The sequence below is a fragment of the Canis lupus genome, chromosome 33 (genome assembly GCF_048164855.1).
Source record: "Canis lupus baileyi chromosome 33, mCanLup2.hap1, whole genome shotgun sequence".
In the NCBI taxonomy this organism is placed as follows: domain Eukaryota; kingdom Metazoa; phylum Chordata; class Mammalia; order Carnivora; family Canidae; genus Canis; species Canis lupus.
The window spans coordinates 654,620-665,419 of NC_132870.1; the positions used below are offsets into that span (position 1 = coordinate 654,620).

The 10,800-nt window shown below is 37.3% G+C and overlaps 1 protein-coding gene and 1 long non-coding RNA gene across 10 annotated transcripts in view; both read left to right on the forward strand.

Annotated features, from left to right (window-relative positions):
• The window catches only part of ART3 (ADP-ribosyltransferase 3 (inactive)), a 207,748-nt gene that overhangs the window by 82,108 nt on the left and 114,840 nt on the right, over positions 1–10,800 (forward strand). The gene's annotated exons all lie outside the window — the stretch shown is intronic.
• The window catches only part of LOC140623814 (uncharacterized), a 98,498-nt gene that overhangs the window by 48,237 nt on the left and 39,461 nt on the right, over positions 1–10,800 (forward strand). Inside the window, exons 2-3 of the long non-coding RNA XR_012023331.1 lie at positions 2,992–3,017; positions 9,103–9,136. This is a non-coding gene — a long non-coding RNA (uncharacterized lncRNA). The remainder of the gene's footprint in view (positions 1–2,991; positions 3,018–9,102; positions 9,137–10,800) is intronic.

The following is a 10,800-nucleotide window of genomic DNA, read 5'->3' on the forward strand; positions in this document are numbered from 1 at the left end:
GCAGGGAGCTCAACAACAGGAGGGGCATGCTCTGAAATCATGTCCTGAGCCAAGGTCATACGCTTAACCAACTAAGGCACCAAAGATGCCCCATGACACTTTACTTTTACAAAAAATATATGTTAGTATCTGTTTTTGACAACTGAAAAATACAAAGAGGATTTTAGCTTTTATGGAAAAAGATGGAAAGGGAAAATAGTGTTCAGCATTTGTTTTGCAGGGCCATTATTGAGACAGTGCACACCCCAAACAGCAAGCATGGCCCCCCAAGCTCCTTCCCCTGGAACTATACTGAGCATCTCAGCATTAAGCTGCCATAGCTTTGAACTGTGTCTGTGAGCATCTGTGTTTCATCTCTACTTATTTTGTGTATCTGTTAGCAAAATGTGTCCTAAGGTATCAGAAAAGTCTAAGAGAAGTTATTTCTTGGGTCTGGGAGCACTCAAAAATTTTTGCATGTAAATTAATGGTAATTATTTCTTTGCTTTATGACATTTTGGCTTATGAAAGGTTTCATAGGAAGGCTCTACATTCAGATAGCAGAGAAAACCTGTACCGTTTTATAATAAGCCAAAATAGGATTCTGTAGCAGAATTGTCATTTAGGCAGTCTAATTCCAGGAATCTAACTCCTCTTAACCAGTCTACTCTACTGCCTCTGCATGTTGCTTTTGTTATCAGCCTCTAGTGACAAAATCTATGACATTAGCCAACAGATCAGGACACCTGGTCATCTAAAATTAGTAGCATCAGTTGTCCTTCAGGAAGAAACAGGTTTTCTTGATGAATCTGTCTGACCCAGGATCAAGAGGAGTATCAGACCAGGGACCTGGAAGAAAACTGAGGGTACACTCAGCTGGAATTCTGACAAGGATTTAATGAAGGAGTGTGCAAGATTAAAAGAACCAACATGGGATGCTGAGGTCAGCTATGGGAAGTTTATATTATCTCAGAGGCAAGGTAAGGAAAGGATGTTACTAGAACCTAGTGATAAGCCCATTGCATGTTAACAGAAATAAACATATTTTTTCCGAAAAATAACTATTTTCCAAAAAAAATTTTGTGAAAAGAGTAATATTGCTTTACATTTTTGCGAAGCTCTTTAAAGTTTACAATGCCTGGCTTGATAGAAGATAGCTAGATTTCATATCTATTTATGCATTTAATTTGTTGCAGTATTATGTGCCAGCTATCCCCTGGGAAACTCATGAGTGAATGAGAATGAAGAAGACAAATAATGCCTTCATCTTAATAGATTTGACTTTTGAGGTGCCTGCGTGTCTCAGTCGAGTGTCTGACCCTTGATTTTGGCTCAGGTCATGATCTCAGAATTGTGAGATCAAGCCCCATTTTGGGCTCCACACTCAACAAAGAGTCTGATTCTCTCCCTCTCCTACTGCCCCTTCCCCCACTCATGCACATGTAGTCTTTCTCTCTAAAATAAATAAATAAATCTTTGACTTTATAGACTTCTGAAAGTGTCTCAAGGATCCCTGGGGGAAGGGCCTGGGTGGCTCAGTTGGTTAAGCCTCTGCCTTCAGTTCAGGTCGTGATCCCTTTATCTTGGGATAAAGCTCACATCAGGCTCTCTGCTCAGTGGGGGGGTTGGCTTCTCCTCTTCCCTCTCCCTCTGCCCCTTCTGTTTGTGTTCTCTCTCTCTCTCTCTCTCAAATAAATAAATAAATCTTACCCGAAAAAAAGATGCTTAGGGGATGAAGGTGGTAGTGTCACATTGAGAACTACTGTCATATATTTTTATAATAAATATATTTATTATGCATTGTATATAAATATATATTTTAATGCAAAATAGAAAACAATGGTAATGACAAATTAATGAAAATACAAATGATTCGCAAGATTATTACTACTATAAGTTAGAAAAACATGAGTACTTGTAGTGTCTATGAATTTTCTAAGAGCATTTATTCAGTACAACATATGCCAACTATACAAATGTGAAGATTACTTACCATACAACTAGAAGACCACTTTATGCAGAATCTGGTGAAAACCTTTGATTTCTGGTGCTCCAGGCACCAACAAGAGTTTTATTTTACTAGCAAGGATTGAGCATCTGCCAAGGTACTAGATACATAGGTGCTATAAGAGTTCAAAGAAGTATGACATGATCTTAGTCCTGAAAAAAGCATGTATTGTAGAATAATTGACAACCAGCCATGGATACTCAGAGATCATCAAAGAGATCCATGATTGCTGAAAGGAGTCTTAGAATCTCCTAGGAAAAGAAGGCATTGTAAGCAGGTGAGAATGATGTATTACAGTAGAGATAGTAAGGAGAGAGATGTATTCTAAAATGTGTATGTGTTAGCTGGCTTAGGAAAGGATTATGGCAGGTAACTTTTTTTCTTGTGAATCCAGAGATTCATTTTTGTTTCTTAAGAAAATGATTCTTTTTTTTTTTTTTTTTTTTTAAGAAAATGATTCTTTGCACGGACCAATTCACCTCTTTTTATCAAAATGTCCTTTATCAATGTGACCCTTAATTTTGAGATCTTTACATTCATGATATTTTTAGATATTTTCTTCTTTTTAAAAACTGTATACAAAAAAATTGTATACAAAAACAGCAAAAAACCAATGTCTTGAGTACTATAATACTGAAAATTAATTTCCTTGATAATATTCCCAAGTTTTCCTATAATACAGAAAATAATTCATGCCTAAACTTAGTCAAATTTTCTGAGAAGTCTATTTTTTATATTTAAATTCAATTAATTAACATATAGTATATTATTAGTTCAGGGATTAGGTAGAGTTCAGTGATTCATCAGTCTTATAGTATAGCCAGCGCTCATCACATCACGTACCCTCCTTAGTGTCTATCACCCAGTTACCCTATACCCGACTCTCCTCCCCTCCAGCAACCCTCAGTTGTTTCCTATGATTAAGAGTCTCTTATGATTTGTATCCCTCTCTAATTAGATCTTGTTTTATTCCCCTCCCCCCTTTCTCTTTGCTCCTATGGCAGGTTACTCTTGAACAGAGTCTTGAAAGGTGAGTAGGTGTTGGACAGGTAGGTGAAGGAGAAGGGCATTTCAGAAAATAGCGTGGAAGTGACAAATAATTGAATATGATGGGAGTAGATAGTTTAAGGAGTTAACAGCAGCATTTATAAAGATAAGCTAAGCAGTGTGTACTCTATTCAGAATGCAGTGAGAAGGTGTTGAAAGATTTTAAAAGGAAAATATCAGATTTGCATTTTGGAAGATGTCAGAGAAAATAAGAGCTAAACAACTTAAGTAAAAGCAGTAAAAACATATTTGTTCCAGAACTATTGCAATAGGGACTCAAAAGAGACTCAGAATAGAATGGGGCTCAATTCCAAATACAGTATAGAAAAGTAAGGATTTATAGCTAATGAGTGTATTTGTGTGTGTGTGGGGGGGTGGCAGGGGGGATTAGTGTAGTGTATTTTATAGTGTTTATAAAATTAAGGGAGTAGGGTAATTTTTGCTAAACTGATCTATGAAGGATTCTTGCTGAAGGCAGGCCAAAGTGATCAGATACCACTGGGGGATGGTAGGAGATGAGGAAATTGACCAAATATCAAGAGCAATCAGGTGTCAAGGGTGGAGAATTCTTGTTAAACTTCTTAGAATCCTTAGTGAAACTGGATCCTGCAAAGATGATGAACACAGGAGTTCAGAGGTCAAGACCTTGTTGGGAAGAGGGTTCTGAGGAGCAAGCTAAAGCTTGGTCAATGAGAGTCTTTGTCAAAGGTAACTGTTGGAAACTTGGAGGGAGGCTAGGGAGGCTCTTAGAGTAGGAATAAGAGCTAATTAGGGCTTGAACTGATGCTTGAACCACAGAGATAGAAGAGAAACAGATGAATTGAAGACATTTAGTGTAGTATGGATTGTACTTGCAGGTAATGTCATTTGGACAGTTGCTAAATATAAATGACAAGAGGTTCCTTCCTAATCCTTGCTTTGCTTCCTACTGTCTTTTTTTAGCAGGCTTAATGGAATATATGTGTGTGAATGTGTGGTGTGTATAGATAAATTTTTTGTGCTGACATATGAATTAAAGGCAATTTAGGTGATTTTATCTTCAGAATCTTGTGACAATCTGGGGTGTGATAACGAGCAGATAGGCCATAAGCTTATGGTTTTTGATGAAGAGAGGCCAGGGTCATGGTATAGGTAGAGTTGGGGGCAGCATTGGACTTCTTTTAGAATTGCTTTAGAAAACAGAATCATACTTTGAAATATAGTGCTATGTTTCTGAGCTCATGCATTTGGGAGGACACTTAGAATTATGGCAGACTTAGTCATTTGGAGGAAGAGGAGGTAACATTTGAGAGCATTATAAAAGTGATCATATTTTAGTAAGGGTGCATTACTTTCCTCTCTCATAAACCAGAGATTTAAATAAAATTAATATCCTATGAATTTTTTGTTCCATTTTAAAAAAAGATTTTGTTTATTCATGAAAGAGACAGAGAGGCAGAGACATAGGCAGAGGGAGAAGCAGGCTCCCCGTAAGGAGCCTAATGTAGGCCTCAATCCCAGACCCAAGGATCACACCCTGAACCAAAGGCAGACACTCAACCTCTGAGCCACCTGTGTTGTCACTTTTGTTCCATTTTTAATCAAAGACTTAGAACAGGTTTAGATTTAATTGTAATTGATTCATTATTGTCTTTTTTGAGAGGAGAAATCTGAAGTATGTAGTTCAATGTGTAGTTTAATAGTGCATGCTATTCCATATTTTATTTTTTAAGATTTATTTATTCTTAGAGAGTGAATGAGTGGGGGAAGGAGCAGAGAGAGAATCTTCACTCTGTTGAGCACACAGCCAATGTGGGGCTTAATCCCACGACCCTGAGATCATGACCTGAGCTGAAATCAAGAGCCAGATGCTTAACCCACTGAGTCCCAATATTCCATATTTCAGATCATCATTTCATTTTCTTCAAGCTCTTATTGACAATTTATCTTTTCTTTGTAAAACATTTAAAGAGTTATGTATGTATTTGATAGAACATGCACACAAAACAGGTGGAGTGACAGTGAGAGGGAGAAGCAGGCGCCCTCCTAAGCAAGGAGCCCAGTGTGGGACTTGATCCCAGGACCCTGGGGTCATGACCTGAGTGGAAAGCAGATGCTTCACCAACTGAGACACTCAGGTGCCCCATTCTTTGTAAACAGTTTAAACGAGAATGCTAAATTATGATTTATGAGAAATTATGTAAAGTCTCTTAATTTACCTCAGGGCATTTCTAATATAATAGCAGTTTATTGAGTAGTACCAAGCAGCTTCATCTGCATTTATGGTGCTGGGATTTCCAGGAAGTGTAGTTATCCTTCTTTGATACTTACCTGCATTGAAACTATAGTTGCCAGTTTCAAATAAAATTTGCAGACAAGGCAAGAAGCAACTAAGTAACATTACCTTTCTCCCTCCTACCAGATAATTCAAACAGTTGTGGGTGTGAGAGTGTACTGTTTGTAACCCACAGGATTCATTCACTGTATTGTAAAGATTTATATTTGTTGGTTCTAGGAATCTTTAAGAAACATTACTAAAGAAGTATACTAATTCCAAGTGGGTATATTTAGTACATACTCAATAGCCAAACATAATTAAATATGTTTCTAGCATTATTATCCACAATTATTCCATATGTTTATAAGCTTCTTTTGGTTAATTAGAGGAAACAGTTCTGACTTTCTAAATCACTAAATATTTGGCATCTCACTAAAACCCACCCTGTGGTTTTCTTTGCTAAACTGTGTCTTCCCCTCATCTCCCTACTTGTGTTAGTGGCAGTATTATTCTTTTAAACCTCAGAATCTCAACTCTTTTCTTGATTCTCTCTCTCTTTTTTTTTTTTTTTTTTAAGATTTTATTTGTTTATTCATGAGAGACAGAGAGAGGCAGAGACATAGGTAGAGGGAGAAGCAGGCTCCCTGCGGGAAGCCCGATGTGAGATTTGATCACCAGACCTGGGTTCACCCCCTGAGCTGAAGGCAGATGCTCCACTGCTGAGCCACCCAGGCGTCCCTCCTGATTCTCTTCTCTGCTTTCTTTTCAGATTCAGATCCTTAGCATTTTCCTGGATTCCTTTCCTCAGCTTCAATCTTCACATGAGTTTGTCACTAAGTCTTGTTGCTTTTTCTTCTGCAATGTAATCTCATAATATTTCTGTTTTCACCATTACTACTTCAGTTTAGCCCTTTTATATTGTGATAAAACACATATAAAAGTTAGCATTTTAATTTAAAACTATACAGTGCAATGGCTTTAAGTATAGTCACAGTGTTGTATAATCATCACTATTATATAGTTCTAAAACTTTTTCATTACCCTAAACAGAAACCCTGTATCCATTAAGCAGTCATTCCTCATTATCTTCTCTTCTCAGCTCCTGACAACCACTAATCTTATTTCTGTTTCTATGGATTTCCTTATTCTGGATAATTCATATAAATAGAATCATACAATATGTTACCTTTTGTGTTATGTTTCTTTTACTTAGCATCTTCTCCCCTTGCCCCAAAAGAATTAATCAATTTATTTAGTTTAGACAGCACAAGTTGGGGGAGGGAGAGGGAAAAGCAGTCTCCATGCTGAGCATGGGGAGCCCAAGCCAAAATTAAGAGTCAGACGCTTAACCTACTGAGCCACCCAGGCGCCCCTTAGCATCTTATTTTCATAGTTCACCTATATTGTAGCCTATGTCAGTATTTTGTTTCTTTTTATGGCTAAATAATATTCTATTATGTATTACACCACATTTTCTTTATCCATTTATCTTTTTTTTAAGATTTTATTTATTCATGAAAGACAGAGAGAGTGAGAAAGAGAGAGAGAGAGAGGCAGAGACACAAGCAGAGGGAGAAGCAGGCTCCATGCAGGGAGCCCGATGTGGGACTTGATCCCAGGTCTCCAGGATCACGCCCTGGACTGAAGGTGGCGCTAAACCGCTGAGCCACCCAGGCTGCCCAATCCATTTATCTTTTGATAGATATTTGAGTGTTTCTACATTTCAGCTATTGTGGATAGTGCTGTATGAACATTTGTGTTCAGGTTTTTGTTTGAATAACCCTTTTCAGTTCTTTTAGTTACATACTTTTAAGTGGGATTGCTGGGTCATATGGTAATACTGTTTAACTTAGTGCCCTTACTTTTTTCTTTTTTTTTTTAAGATTTTATTTATTATTCATGAAAGACTGAGAGACAGAGAGAGAGAGAGCCAGAGACAAAGGCAGAGGGAGAAGCAGGCTCCATGCACCGGGAGCCCGATGTGGGATTCGATCCCGGGTCTCCAGGATCGCGCCCTGGGCCAAAGGCAGGCACTAAACCGCTGCGCCACCCAGGGATCCCTGCCCTTACTTTTTGAACCAGTGTTTGCTGAAGTGTGGGATAATACCAAGGAGCTCACTTATAATAACATTTAATATTAGTTAAGAAATTAATCTTTTTTTTTTAAAGATTTTATTTATTTAATCGTAGAGAGAGAGAGAGAGAGACAGGCAGAGGGAGAAGCAGGCTCCATGCAGAGAGCCTGACGTGGGACTCGATCCAGGGTCTCCAGGAACACACCCTGGGCTGCAGGCGGCGCTAAACCACTGCGCCATCAGGGCTGCCTGAAATTAATCTGTTTTTAACTTCAGTCCCTCTGATTAAGTCATTGAAAGTCTCAGTTAGATATTAGTATGGTGTTCAAACACTTCATCAACTATTTGACAAACACAGAGAAGGCCTGAGGCTTTGAATTTTTTTGGCACATGGTAACATCTAGCTGGAATTTAGTATTTGTTCATTGTGTTTCCTTTTATTGTTACATTTTATTTCTATATCAAGTGACACGGATTTCACACATAGTAGTAAAAATTTGCCTTTTTATGTAAATGTAAGCAAAATAAAGGTGATACACAGAATTTGTAAAATATAATGAAGATTGATCAGAAAATACAGTAAAAAAATTATAAAGATGGTATGAGAATGACTGGAAGTTTGGGAAATACAGACCTGAGCTATGGCAACATATTTCTTTTCCCAGTCTTTCCTATTTCCAATCAACCTTCTATGCCATTCCCAGAATAATTTAAAACAACTTGGATAAGTTCATTTTCCTATTCATGAATGTTTTGTGAATTTCCACTTTATAAAGAGTAAAACTCAAGGCTGTGTAGCTGGACTTTTGGAGTCCTTTATATCTTCACTCCAAATAAGTCTAATTGTTATTTTCAAGACTCACCTGCTTTCTTTTTTCTTTTTTTTTTTTTTACCACTGTACATTCCTTCATGCTGTTTCTCTGCTGTAAATTCCGTTCTCCTTAGTTTCTGTTGCCATTCAGTCATTCTCTTCTCAAGTATTTATTGAGAGGCTCATGTGCCAGGCACTTTACTATGGGTTAGGACTAAAATGGCTTTTTAATTGAGCTTATACTTATGGGAGGAAGAGCAGATATTAAACAGCAGAATAATTCTTTACAGTTACAGTTGCATTAAATACAGTTGCAATAAATAGTGTGGTAGAAAAGCAGACAGTGTTACAAAAACAAGTAGGATATCTAGTCTGAGATTGAAGAGGTAGTTTCAAAGATGAACTCTTGGTGAAAATGCAATTGAAGCTGAGATTTAAGTGACTAATAGGATTTAGTTTAGTGATGAAATGGGCAGAGGAGTAGTATATGCAAAGGTACTGAGGTGGGAAGAATCTTGGCTCAAGTGTGTTCATTCTTTAATATGCTTATTTTGCCATGAAATTTAAGTATATGTTATCTGCTTATATAGTGGACTGGTCTATACAAATTTCCTAAAAATACCAAATTATCATGTAGTCCTAGCTCAATGAATTTTTAAAGATACTCTTAAAAAAGGAACTGGCTACAAAGTAAAATATTAGATCCAGGTCTTAAAACTATCCTGGGAATTTATATAGATGTCTCATTTCAATATGAAAATTTGTTTGTGATAGATAAAATATATATGTGTGCTGTATATCTGTATTATTTATTACATGTCTTTATACTATATATTATATCATAGTATAAATATGTGATATAAATTAGATAGATTTATACACAAATACCCTGGATAACAAGTGGCGTCTCATTATTGCTTACAGGCACCAGTCAGAAAGAAGGCCTGTTTGGTACCAGGTACCTTGATCTGCTGTTTACTTTTCTGTCCATTCTCTGATCTGCGTTACAGTTGGCACTGATACCAGTGGGAAAGATGCACAGATAATAAGTTAAAATCCCCTTTCTCTTAAAGATTTTGTTTATATGAGAGAGAGAGCAAACATGAGCAGGAGGTAGAGGCAGAGGGAGAAGCAGACTCCCCACTGAGCAGGGAGCCCAGTGTGGGGCTTGATCCCAGGACCTGGAGATCAAGATCTGAGCTGAAGGCAGACGCCCAACCATCTGAGCCATGAAGGTGCCCCTTTTGTTTCTTTTTAAATAAACAGAAATACCTGATTATTTTATGGCAATTCTGTAACAAATATTTTCGTGTTTCAAATGTAGAGGTGTCTATATAAAGTGCTATGTCAGCTAAAATTTTTGGTTACAGGTAGAGAAACCAACACTGGTTAGCTTTAATAGAAAAATAATTTGTTAGTTGAACAATCTGTAGGAAGACTGAAGAATCAGGCTTGGAAAATGGACAAAAATCCAAGGGAGCTAACCCTTGGGTTAGCAGGGAGGACTAACCATAGTCATGCTACAGGAATAATGTGTTAGGAAGCCACAGTTCTAAGATTTATATACCATTCCTACTGCCACTTTATTTTTTTTATTTTTTATTTTTTTAATTTTTATTTATTTATGATAGTCACACACAGAGAGAGAGAGAGAGAGAGAGACAGAGACATAGGCAGAGGGAGAAGCAGGCTCCATGCACTGGGAGCCCGATGTGGGATTCGATCCCGGGTCTCCAGGATCGCGCCCTGGGCTAAAGGCAGGCGCGCTAAACTGCTGCACCACCCAGGGATCCCCCCCTACTGCCACTTTAAAATAAATACTTTTTTTTTTTTTTTTTTTTACTGATAGCATCTTTGTGGTACTAGCTGGAGTTCAAAGTCTAGGGTAGGAGTGGTCTGGCCGACACCTTGCTCTGGCTACCTGGGAAGATCTCCTCCCTTTGTTTTTCTCTTTTGGCCTCCAATCCAGACTCCCATAAAAAGAGATTTGCCCTAAGTAAGAAGGGACCACTGTCTTTCACTATTACTCATTAAAATATATTTCTTAACAATTCTATGTGATGACAGGTAGCTGTATATTTCTTGAAATATGAATTAAAATTATTAAAGGCATCTCAATTTTTGGAAAATATATGATGGTTTCTGTTTTAAGAAGGGTTGTGGTATTTTACTACAAGAAAATGATTTTGATTCTTTTCAAATTAAAATCGTCTAGGTATCCCAAAATTTTATGGTGTAGGCAAGACTGAAAAGTCAATTTTTCTGAGAAAAAGAATCCTGGAGTACAGATCTTTTACCTCTTTGGTTAGGTTTATTCCTAGAGATCTTATTGCTAATGGGATTGATTCCTTGATTTCTCTTTCTGCTGCTTCATTATTGATGTCTAGAAATGCAACAGATTTCTCTATGTTGATTTTGCTCCCTGTGACTTCACCTAATTTGTGTATCAATTTTAGCAGTTTTTTGGTGGAGTCTTTCAGGTTTTCTATATAGAATATCATGTCATCTGCAAATAGTGAAAGTTTGACTTCCTCCTTACAGATTTGGATGCCCTTTATTTCTTTTTGTTCTCTAATTGCTGTGGCTAGCATTTCCAGTACAATGTTAAATAACAGTGGTGAG